Source organism: Bos grunniens, chromosome 11, assembly GCF_055505025.1.
Source record: "Bos grunniens cultivar Pamir isolate PY7600 chromosome 11, Bosgru_T2T1.0, whole genome shotgun sequence".
Taxonomy (NCBI): Eukaryota; Metazoa; Chordata; class Mammalia; order Artiodactyla; family Bovidae; genus Bos; species Bos grunniens.
In genome coordinates, this window is record NC_141175.1 from 71,058,324 (window position 1) to 71,077,870 (window position 19,547).

Here is a 19,547-nt window from a genome sequence, read left to right on the forward strand (position 1 = left end):
AACATTATGCTGGCTTTAAGACTTAGACTGGAACCACACTACTGGCTCTGCTAGCTCTTCAGCTTTGCTGACTACAGATCCTGGACTTCTCAGTCCCTCTATGGGCCTTCTTCTCAGCCTCCATAACCACTGAGCCAATTCCTTATAACTAATGGGGATTAAATGACTGTGTATTTATGCAGTGCTTGGAAGAATGCCTAATATAGTATTATAGTAAGTGCTATATTAAGTAAAATAAATAAATAACTGTATACATATATATATATATATATATGTTCTTTCTCTCAAGACTTTCAGATAGTAGAAAGGAAAACTGTCTATCAAAAGTACAGAGTACACAGTGGTAGTACAGAAGATAGTAAGGGTTAACTTCCCCTTAGACTCAAGGAAGACTTCACAGAGACAGTCATATTTAATGTGAATCTTAGAGAATGAAGAAGTGCTTCCTAGACCAACAAGAAGGGCATTCCAGGCCAAGGACACAGAACAAATGTTTAAATCAGGAGGCTCAGAGGTAAGAATAAATCTGTCCTCCCACCTTCCAGGAAGTGGTTATCTGGAGTTGTCTCAATAAATCCAACTTGTTTTTCCTAATTTATCCTTTAATTTCTTTATTATGTAAGAGAAAGTGTTGGTAACACTGAATATTAAATTATAGTCATTTCACTGTGTGGGAGAGAAAATTTTAGAGATTGTTACACTCTCAGGCAATGCTTACCCCAATCAATTCAATGCATCGAGTGAAAAGAATTTGCTAGTTCTAAGTCACCTTAATATTCTCAAAAGAATCTTTTGTTGATTGATATTTACCATATGTTGAAAGAATCTTTCATCGATTGGTATTTACCATATCTTATCTGCTGATATGATCACTGATAACCATTTTTCTTTAAAATGTTACATTAGAATTCATTTGTTTAATGAATTTCGATTTTTCCATTGCTTTATTCATTTACTACCTAACTAAAAGTATGTTTTATTTATTGTCACATTGTCAGAGATATTAGTTCAGTTCAGTTCAGTTCAGCCGCTCAGCCATGTCTGACTCTTTGCGACCCCATGAAACTCAGCATGCAGGGCCTCCCTGTCCGTCACCACCTCCCGGAGTCCACCCAAACCCAGATATTAGCTAATAGTATTAAAAAAAAAAAAAAAACCCTAATGTCCATTAAAATATTTTCTAATTTTTTTCCTACATTACAAAACATGATTTAAGGACAACATTACTTCACACACCTTTGACTAACTCCTTTCAAGTTAATGATCTAGAAATCAGTGGAGAAGGAACTTAAAGGGAAATGGTCAAGCGGTCATCCAGGAAGGCAACAGGAGTTGGGCAGGATTGATTGAAACACCACAATTAGATCCAGCCACTTTTCAGGATCTGGCCCAGAAACTCACTCCTTGCAATGCCCTAGGTATGAGCCCCAAGAGGCTGACTCATGCAGAGATAGAAGTAGATATTCAAATGCCAGTTTATTCATTTGCAGTGAGAAATTAACCTCTCACATGGACCAGCATGTTCTCATTGATTCCTTGAAGTCAAGGCAAAGAGAATTCATACTAAGAAAGTACTTACTAATTTGCCATGGGAAATCTCTGCATAGGGACAGAAACTTCAGTGTCTGTATGATCTGTATATTTTCTCCCTAGAGATAGCCTACCTGGGAAATCAAACCATAGTCAGAATATTACTCAGTAATAAGAATAGAGAGATGAACATGTGTGTGAGTGTGTGTGTGTGTTCAGTCATTCGGTCATGCCCGACTCTTGTGACCCCAGGGACTGTAGCCTGCCAGGTTCCTCTGCCCATGGGATTTCCCAGACAAGAATACTGGAGTGGTTGCCATTTCCTTCTCCAAGATGAACATACGGAACTAGACTGAAAGACTGTGGCAGACAGAATAAAGGCCCCCCAAAGATGTCTACATCTTAACACTCAGAACCTGTGAATATGTTACCTTACACAGCAAAAGGACTTTGCAGGTGTGATTACATGAAGGATCTTGAGATGGGAAGATCATCCCTTGATGACTGAGTTGGTGAAGTGTGATCGCTCAGTCCAGTCCGACTCTGCTACCCCATTGACTAAACAGTCCGTGGAAATCTCCAGGCCAGAAGACTGGAGTGGGTAGCCTTTACCTTCTCCAGGGGATCTTCCCAAATTGGGAATCAAATCCAGGTCTCCCACATTGCAGGCAGATTCTTTACCAGCTGAGCCATCAGGGAAGCCCAAAAATACTGGAGTGGGTAGCCTATTCCTTCTCCAGGGAATCTTCCCGACCCAGAAATCAAACTGGGGTCTTCTACACTGCAGGCAAATTCTTAATAAACTGAGCTATCAGGGAAGCCCGATTACTGAGGTAGGCTCAGTATAATTACAAGCTTCCTTATGAGAGAGAAAAAAGAAGGTCAAAGGCAGTAGAAAGGGCTGTAATGATGGAAACAAGAGGTTGGAGTGATGCCAGCAGGGGGCTATAAGCTGAAGAACACAGGCAGCCTCAAGAAGCTTACAAAGGCAAGGAAGTGGATTTCCCCTTAAAGACTCCAAGAAGGAATGCAGCACTGCTGACACTTTGATCTTAGCTTAATGAGATGCATTTAAGATCCCTGATCTCCAGAACTATAATAGAACACATGTGCATTATAGTAAGCTATTCACTTCAGTTCAGCCGCTCAGTCGTGTCCAACTCTTTGCAATCCCGTGGACTGCAGCACACCAGGCTTCCCTGTCCATCACCAACTCCCGGAGCTTGCTCAACTCATGTCCATAGAGTTGGTGATACCATCCAATCATCTCATCCTCTGTCGTCCCCTTCTTCTCCTGCCTTCACTATTTCCCAGCATCAGGGTCTTTTCCAGTGAGTCAGTTCTTTACATCAGGTGGCTAAAGTATTGGAGCTTCAGCTTCAGCTTCAGCATCTGTCCTTCCAATGAATATTCAGGACTGATCTCCTTTAGGATTTTCTGGTTGGATCTTGCAGTCCAAGGGACTCTCAAGAGTCTCTCCAACACCACAGTTCAAAAGCATCAATTCTTCAACGTTCGGTCTTCTTTACGGTCCAACTCTCATATCCATACATGACTACTGGAAAAACTATAGCTTTGACTAGACAGACTTTGTCAGTAAAGTAATGTCTCTGCTTTGTGATAATGCTATCTAGGTTTGTGATAGCTTTCCTGCCAAGGAGCAAGCGTCTTTTAACTTCATGGCTACAGTCACCATCTGCAGTGATTCTGGAGCCCAAGAAAATAAAGTCTGTCACTGTTTCCATTGTTTCCCCATCTGTTTTCCCAGCCATGAAGTAATGGGACCAGATGCCATGATCTTAGCTTTTTTTGAAAGTTGAAATTTAATATTAATCTACTAGGTTATAGTAATTCATTCAGCAAAAGGAAACTAATACTGACTCTGAGGCAGTAATTAAGATTACATTCAGCTGTGAGAGGTAGAAATCCCCACATATAAGTAGCTTGAACAAAGTAGACTTGAACAAGTTATGACCTCTCACAAAAATGAAGTCCTGATTAAACAGTCCAAGACTGGTAAAGCAGATCCACCATTACCAAGTACCCAGGCTTCCACTATCTTGTTACTCTCCATACTCAACACATGGTTTCAACTTCATGAGAGCTCAAGATAGCTGCTTAATCTCCAGCCATCACATACATATTCTAACAGCAGGAAGAAAGAAAAAGTAAGGGTAAAGGAAAGCATTCCCTTTTCTTATGGAAACTTCTGAAAGTTGCACACACCATGTCAGCATGCATCTCATAGACAAATAATTGGTCATAGAGCCACACGTAGTTTCAAAGGAAGCTGGAAGTACCATCCTTATTCTGGGTAACTTAGTGCTCATTGAAAAATAAAGCCTCCTATTTCCAAGGAAAAGGAAGAAAAGAAATAAGGACAACTTACAAAACCTAATAATGACAACTTACAAAGGCTTATGAAACATCACTTCATTCACGTTCAATTCTTTTCGACCCTATGGACTGTAGCCCACCAGGCTCCTCTGTTCACGGGATTCTCCAGGCAAGAATACTGGAATGGGTTGCCATGACCTCCTCCAGGTTTCCTGACCCAGGGATTGAACCCGCGTCTCTTGTGTCTCTGCATCAGCAGGTGGGTTCTTTACCACCAGTGCCACCTGAGAAGCCCTGTAACCCTTGCATTCACCTCTAATCAGAATCAGAAACATGCAAGCTAAGATTTCCTTTCCTAATCTGAGTTGGATGGATACTGCCAGTTTCGCCTATGTGTGTGTTTTTTTAAATCTAGGAACTGAACGCCAATCAATCTTTTTTAGACTGATATCTTTAGGACATATTAAAATATCAATTAGGTTACTAACATTTTAGCTGGCCCAAGTCTGTCCCTTTCAGGTAATTATATATTTTTCTGCCATGATCCTACAATTTATTCTCAGAGGACCATTTTATTTCCTCATTCACAAGTCCTTGGAAGATACTTCTCCATGCCCCTAAAGGATGATAACAAATTATAAAAGCATTGAGTTAAAGCCTGGTAAGTTTCACTCTCTTCCATGGCTGCTAATCCTACTCAGAAATTCCAATCCTAGAATTGTCTGAAATTTGTCCCAATATGAAACAAAATGTGAGCATGTAGATAGTTGAGATAAGTCCAAAACCACTACTTGAAAGATAATTATGTGATGTGCCTCTGAAACTCCTTTTAGCTAGAGTCAAGGCTGGTCTAATAAGTAGGTGAAGTGAATACTGATGCTCATGGAATTACAACATGGCAGATGCAATTAATATCCCCGTTTTGCTAATGAAGTAACTGAGGCCTAGAAAAATTAACCAAATTTTCCCAAAGCTAGGGCTATTCAGTGTCAAAGCGAGGACTCAGACTTCTTAACCAGAGTCTGACTCTAAATTATTGCACTATTGATATAATTCAAGAAACCTGGGTAAATGCCCTGCTGCAAAATATTTCTTCATTATTTTTAAAAATACCTCAAATTTCAAACACTGTTTTGGTCCTGAAAACGAATATAATTGCATAAGTAAAGCTGTCTAGAGAATCCAGGGAAGATACCATTATGTTCTATCTCCATGACCAATACCTTATTTTACGACACCATCATCTACTACCTGGATTACCAAAATTGCCATCCAACTGGTCCATATTCTGCCAGGATGGCTCCTTCTAATCTATTCTCCACATTATAGCCAGAATCATCTTCCCCAAATGTACATCTGATCATGTTATTCCCCTTTTAAACCCTTTCAGGGATTCTTCATTGCCTTCGACATAGTCTATACTAGTGGTTCTCAACCCTGTTAGGAAAAATTTTATATAACAAATAATTTTCATCAAATTTACTACCTCCTTCCCTTACTATCCAGAAAGTAAACTCATGTAACATTAGTCCAATTTTTAAATGTTTGGCCATGATTACATTTAGAAAGTGAATTCTGTAAGTTGCAGGACAGTGGAGACAGTACTACCTCCTCCCACTACCCACCCTGAGAGATAACTGCTGGGCTAAACCCTTTGATGTGATTTGTTAAGTATTTGTGTTCTGGACTCCTCAAGCTCCAACCAACACTATCACTAGTCAGTCTGTCTTGGCCTTAAGTCCTCATAAACTACCTAAATGACTGATACACACGATGGTCTTTGTCACTTACTGTTCTGTAGAAACCACCTTCTTTACCTGGAACTCTCCATCATCCTCTCTCCAGCTTTATCTGGCTAATTCCTCCTCTCAGGTTTCTGCTTAGAAGCTATTTCCTCCATAAAGCCTTCTCTTGTTACATCAGTGACACATGGCATCCTGAACTTTCCTCTATTATAGCACATGTCAGTCCCACTGTTGCAATGATCTCTTTACTTCTCTAGCCACTCCCTGAAAAATGAGTTTCTTGAGGACATAGACTATGTTGTGGCCACTGTTACAGCTTGTTATACTTGTTAGAGGAAAAGGAAGTTGGAGAGCATCGAAGACTAACTTAGCAAAACTATCTTATATTGGGAGTATTACGATCAGCTATTATTTTTTAGAAACACATTGTTTTGGAAATGCATAAAAAGGAAAAAATACAAAATACATTTTGAGAAAAAAGTATAACAAACCTGACAAACATTACCTCCACCAGGTTATTAAGGTCAACATCAACAGGGATTAGTCATGTGATAGTATGTATCTTTGTTATGACGTGATAAAAATGGCACTTTAAACTCTATAGTTTCCTCCCCCAAACCATAATACCAGCATAATCAAAAGAAAAATAACTGACAAATCCCAATGGAGGGACATTCCACATTCTAAAAATACTTAATGAGTACTCTTCAAAATTATTAAGGTCATCAAAAACAAAAAAAGTCAGGAACTGTCATAGCCTAGAACAGCCTAAAGGACAGGATGGCTAAATGTAATCTGATATCCTAGATGGGATTCCGAAACAGAAAGAAGACATTAGGCAACACTTAAGGGAATATGAATAAAGCATGTACATTAATTAATAATAATGTAGAAATACTGATTCATTAATTGTAACAAATATTAGCATGCTAATATAAGATGTTAATAACAGAGGAAACTGGGTACAGAGGATATGGGAACTCTCTATACAATCTTGCAATTTTTTGGTAAATCTAAAATCGCTCTAAAATTAAAAGTTTATTTTTTTAATGGGCAAAATATTTAGACACTGTACCCCCTCAAAATTATCTATAAATGCAATATGAAAAAAATTCAACATGCTTAGTCATAAGGCAAATGCAAACTGTCATAATGTAATACCACAAGAGACACATTAGAATGGTTACAATGCAAAAGACTCGCAAAATCAAGTATTCATGAGGATACAGAGCAATTGAACCATTGATTATGGTTATGGAAATGCTAAAATGACAATTACTCTTTAAAAGTACGGAGGTTTTTTTATGAAGTTAAACAAACATTTTTCACGAGATCCAGCAATTCCACTCCAAGTTATTTACTCAAGAATAATAAAATATATGTTCACACATACATACATAAAATGTAAAATGGTATCATCATCCACAAAAATAACAACACAATAAAAAACACAATCACTTGGAAATTCATGGAAACTTTTTGAAATAACCATAAGGTTATAGTCTCAGGTTATGCATGCTAAAGTATTTAAGGGTAAAATGTTATATCTACATCTTATTTTCAAATGATTCAGCAAAAAAAAAAAGGAAGGAAAGAAGGGAGAGAGGAAGGAAGGAAAGGAGAGAGAGAAGCAAATTTGACAAAATATTAACAACTGATGATCAAGAAAAAGAGTATAGGAGTCTTGTTATTCTTGCAACTTTTCCATAGATTTGAAATTTTTCAGAATAGAAAGTTGTGGGGAAAAGCAAGCTTAGTAATAGCACTAGTAAGATGACATAAATTTCTCTAGGGGTCAATTTTTATTTTTCACTTTGCTCATTGGCCAAAGGCTAGCCAACGTATTTATGTAGTCTGAGTACTTATAATGTGACTCTCTTCACAAAACAGTCTGTGAACTGTTTATTAAACTGTGAACTGTTGATTAAAGTTTCTCAGATGGTCAATTAAATTCAGAGTTATATGTTTATACCAGTACACCTCAGCTGTAAAATAAAAAGTTCTATCATACAACATCTTTTGTACCCTAGATAATGTGCAAGCTATTTGTTCAGTTATTTTGGAATCAGGTAGACATTTTTATCCAGGATTGATTTTTTTTAAAAAGAAGGCAGAATAGGCAATAAAGGAAAGCTAATTTTTAATTTAAAAGAATAATTCTCTATATGTTTATTTCAATAATGCTCAGACATTCTGGGAATCCCACTTTGGTTCTTCAGAGCCTACTTATAAATGAAATCCTTATGAATTCTATGGCCATTAAACCAGGTTTTGTTTTTTTTTTTTGATGTTGAATTGTATGAGAGAGATATATATATGTGTGTTGTATTAGATATTCTTTGTTGGTCATATCATTTACAAATATTTTCTCCCATTCAGTAGGCTGTCCTAATGAAATCATTAAAAAATAGTTTAAATACACTCACATTTTATTTTGGACAAAATGGCATCAGAACATGTGATCACTCAAATTATTAACCTTTCTTTTTTTCAAATGAATTTTTGGCATTTTCAAAAGATCAACTCTACCTTAACAAATTAAAAATTGCCATCATAAATATTACATGGGAGGCCAGGAGTTGGTAAACTTTTTCTGTAAAGGTTCAGATAATAAACATTTTAGGCTTCATAGGTCATATGGGTTCTGTCATGTGTGCATGCTAAGTCACTTCAGTTGTGTCCGACTCTGCAACCTTATGGACTGTAGCGTGCCAGGCTTCTCTGTCCATGGGGATTCTCCGGGCAAGAATACTGGAGTGGGTTGCCATATTCTCCTGGGAAACCCATGGGTTCTGTCACAACTAATCAACTCTGCAGCTATAGTGTAAAAGGAGCCAAAGACACTTCTATAATGAATGAGCTTACCTGTACTGCAATAACATTTTATTTACAAAAATAGTTGGTGAAACAGATTTGGTCCTCTAGTTTGTTGATTCTGGTTTTAGGTAATAACAGAATAACTGAAATAACTATGTTGCTTTCTATCATGATGGCAACTACTAGGACGTATTGTTTTTGGCTTAAAAAAAAGTTTTTTCCACCCACTGGTTTATAATCAATAGTAAGGTATTTTAAGGGGCTTCTCTGGTGGCACTAGTGGTAAAGAGCCTTCCTGTCAATACAGGAGCCATAAGAGCCGTGAGTTTGATCCCTGGGTCAGGAAGATCCCCTGGAGGAGGACCTGGCAACCCACTCCACCATACTCTCCAATACTCTCAGTACTCTAGCACACACATGCACACAAGGTATTTTAAGGCCTTGTTTAAAAGCAATATTTTCATTTACCATAACATCAACAAGAACAAAATGTACAGGAATAAATCTAACAAATGATATAAAAGACCTGTATTCAAAAAATTATAAGACACTGATGAAAGACATTGAAGATGACACAAACAAATGGGAAGATATTCTATGTTAATGGGTTGTAAGAATTAATATTGGTAAAATAACCATACTACCTAAGGCAATCTACAAATTCAATGCAACCCCTACCAAAATGCCAATAGCATTTTTCACAGAACTAGAGCAAATAATTCTATAACTTGTATGGAATCACAAAAGATCCTGAATAGCCAAAATAATCTTGAAAAAGAAAAACAAAGCTGGAGAAATCATGTTCCCTGAGCTCAAAGTACATTACAAAGCTACAATCACCAGAACAGTGTGGTATTGGCACAAAAACAGACACATACATTAATGGAACAGAATAGAGAACCCAAAAATAAACCAACACACTTATGGTCAATTAATCTATGACAAAGGGGGTAAGAATATACAGTGAGAAAAGGACAGCTTCTTCAATAAACTGGGGAAAACTGGAAAGCTACATGGAAAAGAATCAATCTGGAGTACTCTATTATATCATGCACAAAAGTAAATTCAAAATAGATTAAAGACTTAAATGTAAGACCTGAGACCAAAAAATTCCTATAAGAAAACACAGACAGAACCCTCTTTGGTGTAAATCATAATTTTTTTTTGTTTCTGTTTCCTAAGGCAAAGGAAACAAAAGCAAAAATAAACAAATAGGTTCTAATTAAACTTAAAACCTTTGGCACAGCAAAGGAAACCGTAAACAAAAGAAAAAGACCATCTACTGAATGGGAGAAAATATTTGTAAATGATATGACCAACAAAGAATTAATATCTAATACACATATATATATATCTCATACAACCCAACATCAAAAAACAAAAACAAAAACAAAAAAAAAAACCAAAAAAACAAAAAAAAACAAAACTGGTTTAAAAGTGGGCAAAAAAAAAAAAAAAAAGTGGGCAAAAAATCTGAATAGACATTTTTCTAATGAAGACATGAAAATGGCCAATAGGTACATGAAAAGATGCTCAACACTGTTAATCATTCGAGAAATGAAAATTAAAACCACAATGAGTTATCATCTCACATCTGTCAGAATAGCTATCATCAAAAAGACCACAAATAATAAATGTTGGTGACAATTATGGAGAAAAGGGAATGGAGAAAAGGGAATCCTTATAAACTTTGTGGGAAGGTAAATTGGTACAATCATTATGGAAAACAGTATGGAGATTTCTCAAAAAATTAAAAACAGAACTATCATATGATCCAGCAATATAGGAAAGATACATGAACCCTTATGTTCACTGCAGCATTATTTACAATAGCCAAAGCATGGAAGCAACCTAAGTGCCCATCAATAGGTGAATGCACAAAGCTTGTGTGTGTATATACAATGGACTATTACTCAGCCACAAAAAAGAATGAAATCTGATCATTTTTGACATCATGGGTGCAGCTAGAGACTATTATGCTAAGTGAAATAAGTCAGACAGAGAAAGACATATATCATATGATTTCACTTATATGCGGAATCTCAAAAAAAAACCAACAGATAAATGAACAAATATAATAAAACAGAATTACAGATACAAAGAACAATCAGGTATTTGCCAGAGGGGAGGAGGAGGAAAGAAATAGTTGAGGGAGATTTCAGGTACAAACTTTCAGTTGCAAAATAAATGAGTCATGGGTATGAAATGTACTGTAATATAGGCAAATGTACTGGGTAATATAGGCAATAACTATAGAATATCTTTGTATGGTAACATATTCTAATTAGATTTATTGTGGTGACGAGTTTGAAATGTAGAAATACCTAACCATTCTGTTGCATAACAGGAAGTAACATTCTTTTGTAGGTCGATTATATTTCAAAAGCTAACAAACATAACAAAAGAGATCAGATTTCTGAATAGCAGAGGTGGAGGGTGGGGGAGGGGGAACTGGATGAAAGTAGGAAGTAAGCAAAAGTTACAAACTTTCAGTTATAAGACAATTAAGCGCAAGGGTTGTACTGTACAACATAATAAATACAATTAACACTGTTGTATGTTATATAGAAAAATTGTTAAAAGAGTAAATTCTAAGAGTTCTCATCACAAAAATTTTTTTTGTATTTCTTTAATTTTGTACCTATATGAGATAATGGATGTTCACTAAACTTATTGTGATAATAACTTCATGATGTATGTAAATCAAATCATTACTCTGTATACCTTAAACTTATACTGTGCTATATGTCAATGATATCGCTGTAAAACTGGAAGGAAAAAAAATAAAAGCATAGTTTCAAACAGCATTTGTGGAAAGTATTGCACTGATATTTCCTCTCCCAGAGGGGAAGCAATCACAATACAATTAGAGTTTTATCATTCAATCAGCAGGAGCTGTATTTTGACTTTTAAGATGATCATTAAAAATAAAAACCCAATACATCATCCCACTGCTGTTATAGATTTCATTCTTCGGAAAGTCACCTGAGGTCAACTCACTTAGTATATCTTGGTAAAAATCACGGAAAAAAAAAAATATAGATAAAACACAGCAGACACAAAAATATTCAATGGCAAAACAATAATGTGACTGGACTTCCCTGCTGGTCCAGCAGTTGGGAGTCCACCCGTAAGCGCAGAGGACATGGGTTTGACCCCTCGTCTGGGAGGATTCCACATGCCACAGGGCAACTGGGCCCGTGTGCCACAACTACTGAACCCACACTCATACTGAAGCCTGCACGCCCCCGAGCCTGTGCTCTGCCAACTAGAGAAACCACCACAACGAGAAGCCTGAGCACCACGCTAGAGAGTACCCCTGCTCACCACAGCTAGAGAAAGCCTTCACGCAGCAATGAAGACCCAGTGCAGCCAAAAATAAATGAATAAATAAATAAAATTAAAAAGAAAATAGGTGACCAATACTCAATTGGCAAAAAAAATCAGCTTATCCAAAACATCTATGAGAACACAAGATGAAAGCAATCTACAGACTACTTCTATCATTGTTTACTAATTTCACTGTTGTTTGAAAACAAACATATTTCCTTCGCATTCACAAATTTTAATAAATAAAACTAAAAGTCTTTCTCAGATAGACATTGATGTTTGCAAACACTTGCTATAAAGAGCAAAAAGGATAAACGCTTCTATTTAATAAACAACTGTGCTTTTTGTTCATTTAAAACCTGTTATTTGAGTTAATGTTACAATTTTCAGACCTTCAAGAAGGACCTAGATGAACAAATCATACTTATTCAGTTTTTTTCCCTTTTTATATTTTTCTCCGCCTATATTAGTGATTCTCAAATGCAGTCCCTGAACCAGCAGCATCAACTAGGAATCATCTAAAATCTGTTAAAAATGAAAATTCTTGCTGTCTCCCGGCCACTACTGTGGAGGCAGAGGCTCATGTGCATTCCAGATGAGCAGTACCCATAATCTACTGCCATGGCCAAGAAAGTACCCATAACCTACCGCCATGGCTGAAGAAGGCATTGTTGCTGGAGGTGTAATAGACATTAATCCTGCTTTACAAGAGGTGCTGAAGACCATCGTCATCCATGATGGCCTGGCACGTGGAACTCACAAAGCTGCCAAACCCTTAGACAAGTGCCAAGTCCATCTTTGCATGCTTCCATCCAACTGTGATGAGCCTCTATGTCAAGTTGGTGGAGGTCCTTTGTTTCTTTGTTGTTTTTGTTGTTGTTTTTTTTTAATATTTCCCAGTGGAAACAGTGTCAGACTTTATTTTTCTGGGCTCCAAAATCACTGAAGATGGTGACTGCAGCCATGAAATTAAAAGACGCTTACTCCTTGGAAGGAAAGTTATGACCAATCTAGATAACATATTCAAAAGCAGAGACATTACTTTGCCAAGAAAGGTTCGTCTAGTAAAGGCTACGGCTTTTCCAGTAGTCATGTATGGATGTGAGAGTTGGACTGTGAAGAAGGCTGAGTGCTGAAGAATTGATGCTTTTGAACTGTGGTGTTGGAGAAGACTCTTGAGAGTCCCTTGGACTGCAAGGAGATCCAACCAGTCCATTCTGAAGGAGATCAGCCCTGGGATTTCTTTGGAAGGAATGATGCTAAAGCTGAAAGTCCAGTACTGTGGCCACCCCATACGAAGAGTTGACTCATTGGAAAAGACTCTGATGCTGGGAGGGATTAGGGGCAGGAGGAGAAGGGGACGACAGAGGATGAGATGGCTGGATGGCATCATTGACTCAATGGACGTGAGTCTCAGTGAACTCCGGGAGTTGGTGATGGACAGGGAGGCCTGATGTGCTGCAATTCATGGGGTCACAAAGAGTCGGACACGACTGAGTGACTGAACAGAACTGAATCAACTTGTGCCACAGTCAGCTCCCAGTCTTGTTTTTGCTGACTGTATAGAGCTTCACTATCTTTGGCTGCACATATGCATCTTTGGCTGCAAAGATCTTTGCATCTTTGGATGCAAAGAGCTGACTGTGGCACAGACCATGAACTCCTTATTGCCAAATTCAGACTTAAATTGAAGAAAGCAGGGAAAACCACTAGACCATTCAGGTGTGACCAAAATCAAATCCCTTACGATTATATAGTGGAAGTGAGAAATAAATTCAAGGGATCAGATCTGACAGACAGAGTGCCTGAAGAACTATGGATGGAGGTTCATGACACTGAACAGGAGGCAGAGATCAAGACCATCCTCAAGGAAAAGAAATGCAAAAAGGCAAAATGGTTGTCTGAGGTGGCCTTACAAATAGTGTTTTTCTTTTTTGACTGCCTTGGGTCGTAGCTGCAGCATGTGTGAGATTTTAGTTCCCCAACCAGGGATCAAACCACTGCCTGCTGCGCTGGCAGGTGGATTCTCAACCAGTGGACCCCAGGGACGTCCGTCCCCTGTAGTCTTTATTTGTGAGTCTCAAATTCTGGGTTTACTCCTGGACATCGTGTGACCTGGGGCGGTCACTTTCCCACAGACAGATGGCGTCCTTGACGCTGTTTATCAAGGAACAGTGCTGACCTGAGTTTCCGCTCTCTTGTAGTGAATGCATAGACCCACGTGAGTCTGTGTTGAGATCCTCTTTTCATTGATAAATTTAGGTTTTTGTAAAAATTTCATTTATTTTTAATTGGAGGATGATTGCTTTACAATTCTGTGTTGAAAGGCAAAGGAGAAAAGGAAAGATAAACCCATTTGAATGCAGAGTTCCAAAGAATAGTAAGGAGAGATAAGAAAGCCTTCCCCAGTGATCAGTGCAAAGAAATAGAGGAAAACAATAGAATGGGGAAGTCTAGAGATCTCTTCAAGAAAATTAAGAGTTACCAAGGGAACATTTCATGCAAAGATGGGCACAGTAAAGGACAGAAATGGTATAGACTTAACAGAAGCAGAAGATATTAAGAAGAGGTGGCAAGAATACACAGAAGAGCTATACAAAAAAGAACTTCATGACCCAGATAATCATGATGGTTTGATCAACAACCTAGAGCCAGACATCCTGGACTGCAAAATCAAGTGGGCCTTAGGAAGCATCACTACGAACAATGCTAGTGGAGATGATGAAATTCCAGTTGAGCTCTTTCAAATCCTGAATGATGATGCTGTGAAAGTGCTGCATGCAATATGCCAGCAAATTTGGAAAACTCAGCAGTGGCCACAGGACTGGAAAAGGTCAGTTTTCATTCCAATCCCAAAGAAAGGCAATGCCAAAGAATGCTCAAACTACCACACATTTCACTCATTTCACATGCTAGCAAAGTAATGGTCAAAATTCTCCAAGCCAGGCTTCAACAGTATGTGAACCATGAAATTCCAGATGTTCAAGCTGGTTTTAGAAAAGGCAGAGGAACCAGAGACCAAATTGCCAACATCTGCTGGATCATCGAAAAAGCAAGAGAGTTCCAGAAAAACATCTACTTCTGCTTTATTGACTATGCCAAAGCCTTTGACTGTGTGGATCACAATAAATTGTGGAAAATTCTTCAAGAGATGGGAATACCAGGCCATCTGACTTTCTTCTTGAGAAACCTGTATGCAGGTCAGGAAGCAACAGTTAGAACTGGACATGGAACAACAGACTGGTTCCAAATAGGAAAAGGAATACGTCAAAGCTGTATATAATCACCCCGCTTATTTAACTTTAATGCAGAGTACATCATGTGAAATGCCAGGCTGGATGAAGCACAAGCTGGAATCAAGACTGCCAGGAGAAATATCGATAACCTCAGATATGCAGATGACACCAGCCTTATGGCAGAAAGCAAAGATGAACTAAAGAGCCTCTTGATGAAAGCGAAAGAGGAGAGTGAAAAAGTTGGCTTAAAACTCAACATTCAGAAAACGAAGATCATGGCATCTGGTCCTATCACTTCATGTCAAATAGATGGGGAAACAGTGGAAACAGTGACAGACTATTTTTGGGGCTCCAAAATCACTGCAGATGGTGACTGTAGCCATGAAATTAAAGGACGCTTGCTCCTTGGAAGAAAAGTTATGACCAACCTAGACAGCATATTCAAAAGCAGAGACATTACTTTGCCAACAAAGGTCGATTTAGTCAGAACTATGGATTTTCCAATAGTAATGAATAGATGTGAGAGTCAGTTATAAAGAAAGCTGAGCACCGAAGTATTGATGCTTTTGAACTGTGGTGCTGGAGAAGACTCTTCAGAGTCCCTTGGACTGCAAGGAGAGCCAACAAGTCCATCCTACAGGAAATTAGTCCTGAATATTCATTGGAAGGATGGATGTTGAAGCTGAAGCTCCAATACTTTGAACACCTGATGTGAAGAACTGACTCATTGGAAAAGACCCTGATGCTGGGAAAGATTGAAGGCAGGAGGAGAAGGGGATGACAGAGGATGAGATGGCTGGATGGCATCACCGACTCAATAGACATGAGTCTGAGTAAACTCTGGGAGTTGGTGATGGATAAGAGAGGCCTCACGTGCTGCAGTCCATGGGGTCACAAATAGTTGGACATGACTGAGCGACTGAACTGAACTGAATCAACTTGTAATTAAATTACAGATAAAATTAACATTATATGTTAATGAAATAGTAAATAGCTGAGACTGCCAATAAGAAATCAGTTGGCTTTTTTCCACATGGAAACTTTTTCCACATTGATAACAGAATATTACCCCTTAGAAAAAGAACGGCAGCTTGGCTTTCTTTAGAATTGTAGGGATATGAGCATTTGCACATAGATTCCTGGAAATTGCTTAGCATTCCAAGGCACTTATTTAAATCCTGTGAGAAGTCTGATAGTGCAGGTGAGAAAGGAAGCACACCAATTCATTCCTTACACACGTATGAGAGAGGCTCCTACTCCCTCCCCACCAGCCTGGGGCTTCTCTCCCCATGCACAAGAACTGGTGGAGGCCTCTGTGCTATACACCAAATCAATGCAATTAAGGCTGATGACAACAAGAAACTACGGGAATGGGTTGCTGTTGTTGTTGTTTAGTCATTAAGTTGTGTCTGACTCTTTTGTGACTCCATGGACTGGAGCCTACCAGGCTTCTCTGTCCATGGGATTTTTCAGGCATGAATACTGGAATGGGTTGCCATTTCCTTCTCCAAGGGATCTTCCCAACCCAGGGATCAAACTCATGTCTCCTGCATCGGCAGGTGGATTCTTTACCACTTAGCCACCAGGGAAGCCCCAGAGGAATGGGTAGATTCTCTTAAAACTGACTGAGAGGGAAAACCCAGTAAAGTGGTTGGTTGCATCTGTGTGGTAGGTAAGGACTATGGCAAAGAGTCTCAGGCACACGATGCCATCAAGGAGTACTTCAGATGCAAGAAATGAACAGACAAAAAACGTGGCTCTTATTTCTTAAAAAGAAAAGGAGGAAAGAAACACAAATGTGGGGGCCTTACCTCAAAACTTCTTAAGTCAGAATCACTGGAGTGGGGCCCAGTAATAGCTCTCCAGATGGTACTGATGCACATGAAGTTTTGTGGACCACACTCTCAGTTATCAGGTCCCAGCACAGGCACATCTTGAGTCTCTTCAGCTTTTTCATGTTCTACCAGCTCAGATCTAAAGGAGAGGAGAGTGAAAATGGCTTACAAATGGAAGCCTATACTCACTCATATCTGCTTCTCCTTCCACTCATGACCACCTGCCTAAGTCAAACGTAGACTTAACATAGTAGCACTGAGGCATCTACACTTCCTTACTCTGCTAATGCTCAAGGATACTGCAAGATGGAGGTAGAGAGGGATACTGTTTTTCATAAGAAGAATTACAGAGCAATTGACTCCTAAATTATGTGTACATACAACATCAACTGCAATATTTCAGATATATTTTAAAAAGAAATCCATTAAAACTTTCCCTTATACAACATGTGCTTATATAGGTCCCATCTTTGTATAATGATGGGGAATAAAAATGTCACAGAAATAAGTGCACTCTCAGAGTGTGATGAAAATTTACATCCAAATACAAAAGGGAGTGAGCACTCTGCTTTCAGTTTCTTTCTGTTTGGACTTAACCCCTGCTTGGTTAAAGAAATTAGAAAAATTAGAACTGTATACAGTAACAAGTCTCTTCCCAATTAAAAGCCATTAAAAAAATAAAGATGTAACCAATGAATAGAGACACTGGTATATGCTTATACACCACATTGTGGTAAGCACTGATGAGGGAGGAGAGCCTGTAAGTATAAAAAATACAAAAATACAACAAACAAAAAACTACCCTAGAATAGCTACTGTAGAGTTACAGATGATCAGAGGATGAAACAACAGTGTGAGCTGAAGTGAGATGCAGAAACTGAACCGGTCTTTCAAGGAGGGATGCAGGGAGATGGGAAGGAAAATTCCAGACAGGCAAATGTCATGAGCAAAGTCCCTGAATATCACACTTGGCATATTTGGAGAATAACCAACTAGACTGATTTAGCTGGAGTGGACATCCATATAAGAAAGATTAGAGACACAGATGAGGTTTGTTTAACTGTGAGTGTCAGACTGGGGCATTTGACTTTTCTGAGAGCAACGAGGAACATTTAAAATTCTAGGGATATGATGAAAGCAGTATTTCAGGAAGACTGATTTGACCAGTCATTGGAAGGACTGATGCTAAAGCTGAAACTCCAGTACTTTGGCCACCTGATGCGAAGAACTGACTCACTGGAAAAGTCCCTGATGCTGGGAAATATTGAAGGCAGGAGGAGAAGGGGACAACAGAGGATGAAATGGTTGGATGGCATCACCGACTTGATGGACATGGGTTTGAGTAAGCTCCGGGAGTTAGTGATAGACAGGGAAGCCTGGCGTGCTGCAGTCCATGGGGTCGCAAAGAGTAGTACACGACTGAGCAACTGAACTGACCTGATTTGACCAAACGTGTAGAGTAAATTACAGTTAGGCTTCACAAGCTGTCAAATGCATATGAAATCACCTGGGATCCTATGATTCAGTAGATCTGGGGAGGCCGAGATTCTGCGTTTCTAACACTCCTAGTGATGCCTAAACTGCTGGTCTCAGACAGTACTTTGAGTAGTGTGGGATTATGATATGTTTTAAATTCAAAATATCCACTGAGGCATACTAAAGAAAATGTCATACAGAAAAAAATAATCCTTTACAAATTTATTATTCTAGTCTGTTCCATTTCTTTGCAAGGAGCAGTCATTTCTCACTCAACCAGCTGATATAAAAAGAGAGACTATAAAAAAGAAAGAACATAAAAGAATCTTATAGAAACAAATGCAGACAGCATGGTAGAATGTCTCCAGGAAATGGAAAAGCAACAGTCACTGCTCTCCCCATGTCTCTGGCTGTATGCCTTCCTGTTTGCTTCCGCTTCCTTCTTCTGTTTACTCACCAGTTCATCCATTAGGACTCTCAGTCCTGATGCTAAATAACTCTGAGTTCAATCATCTACTACCATCGTACTACAGGTTCTTAAATCTCAGTTCATATTGTCAGAAGAGAACCAGAATGGACCATCTTTGGATTCCTCCCAGGGTTAGGAGTCCATCTCTAGTTCAGTCATCTGTTACTTGGACAGAGAAGAGAGTCTTTCATATATTTCAGGGACTGTGAATGAAATGAAGAGGGTGTGTTGGGGATGGAAGGCAAATTGACCAACAAATCTAAAATGAGTGGTGGGAGAGAGTCTCAGGCTCAGTTGAGGCCTCTGCTGTTTGCACAAGATGTCAAATACTTTCCATGCTCTAAAGGCAGGTGCTTTTCTGAACATGTTAAAACATTGAGACACAAGTTTTATCAGAGTTAAGTTATGATCCACCTCCAGACTACTCATTTGAAAAGACCCTGATGCTGAGAAAGATTGAGGGCAGAAGGAGAAGGGGACGACAGAGGATGAGACAGTTGGATGGCATCACCGACTCAATGGACATGAGTTTGGGTAGACCCCAGCAGTTGGTGACGGACAGGGAGGCCTGGTGTGCTGCGGTTCAGGGGGTCGCAAAGAGTCAGACATGACTGAGCGACTAAACTGAACTGAACCAGACTACGTGAGTTGGTGAGAAATTCACTGAGGCTGAAGAAGCAAGTTGTGAGGTAGGTCCCCAGCATTTCTGTACATTCCTGCCCCTACCATCCAATACAGGAGACGGGAGAGGGGAGTTCCTACCCCTCAAATA

The 19,547-nt window shown here is 38.9% G+C and overlaps 1 pseudogene; it reads left to right on the plus strand.

The window, feature by feature from the left end:
* Positions 1-12,411: 12,411 nt before the first annotated feature.
* LOC147363314 (small ribosomal subunit protein eS12 pseudogene) lies at positions 12,412-16,735 on the plus strand (annotated as a pseudogene).
* The last annotated feature ends 2,812 nt before the right edge of the window (positions 16,736-19,547 follow it).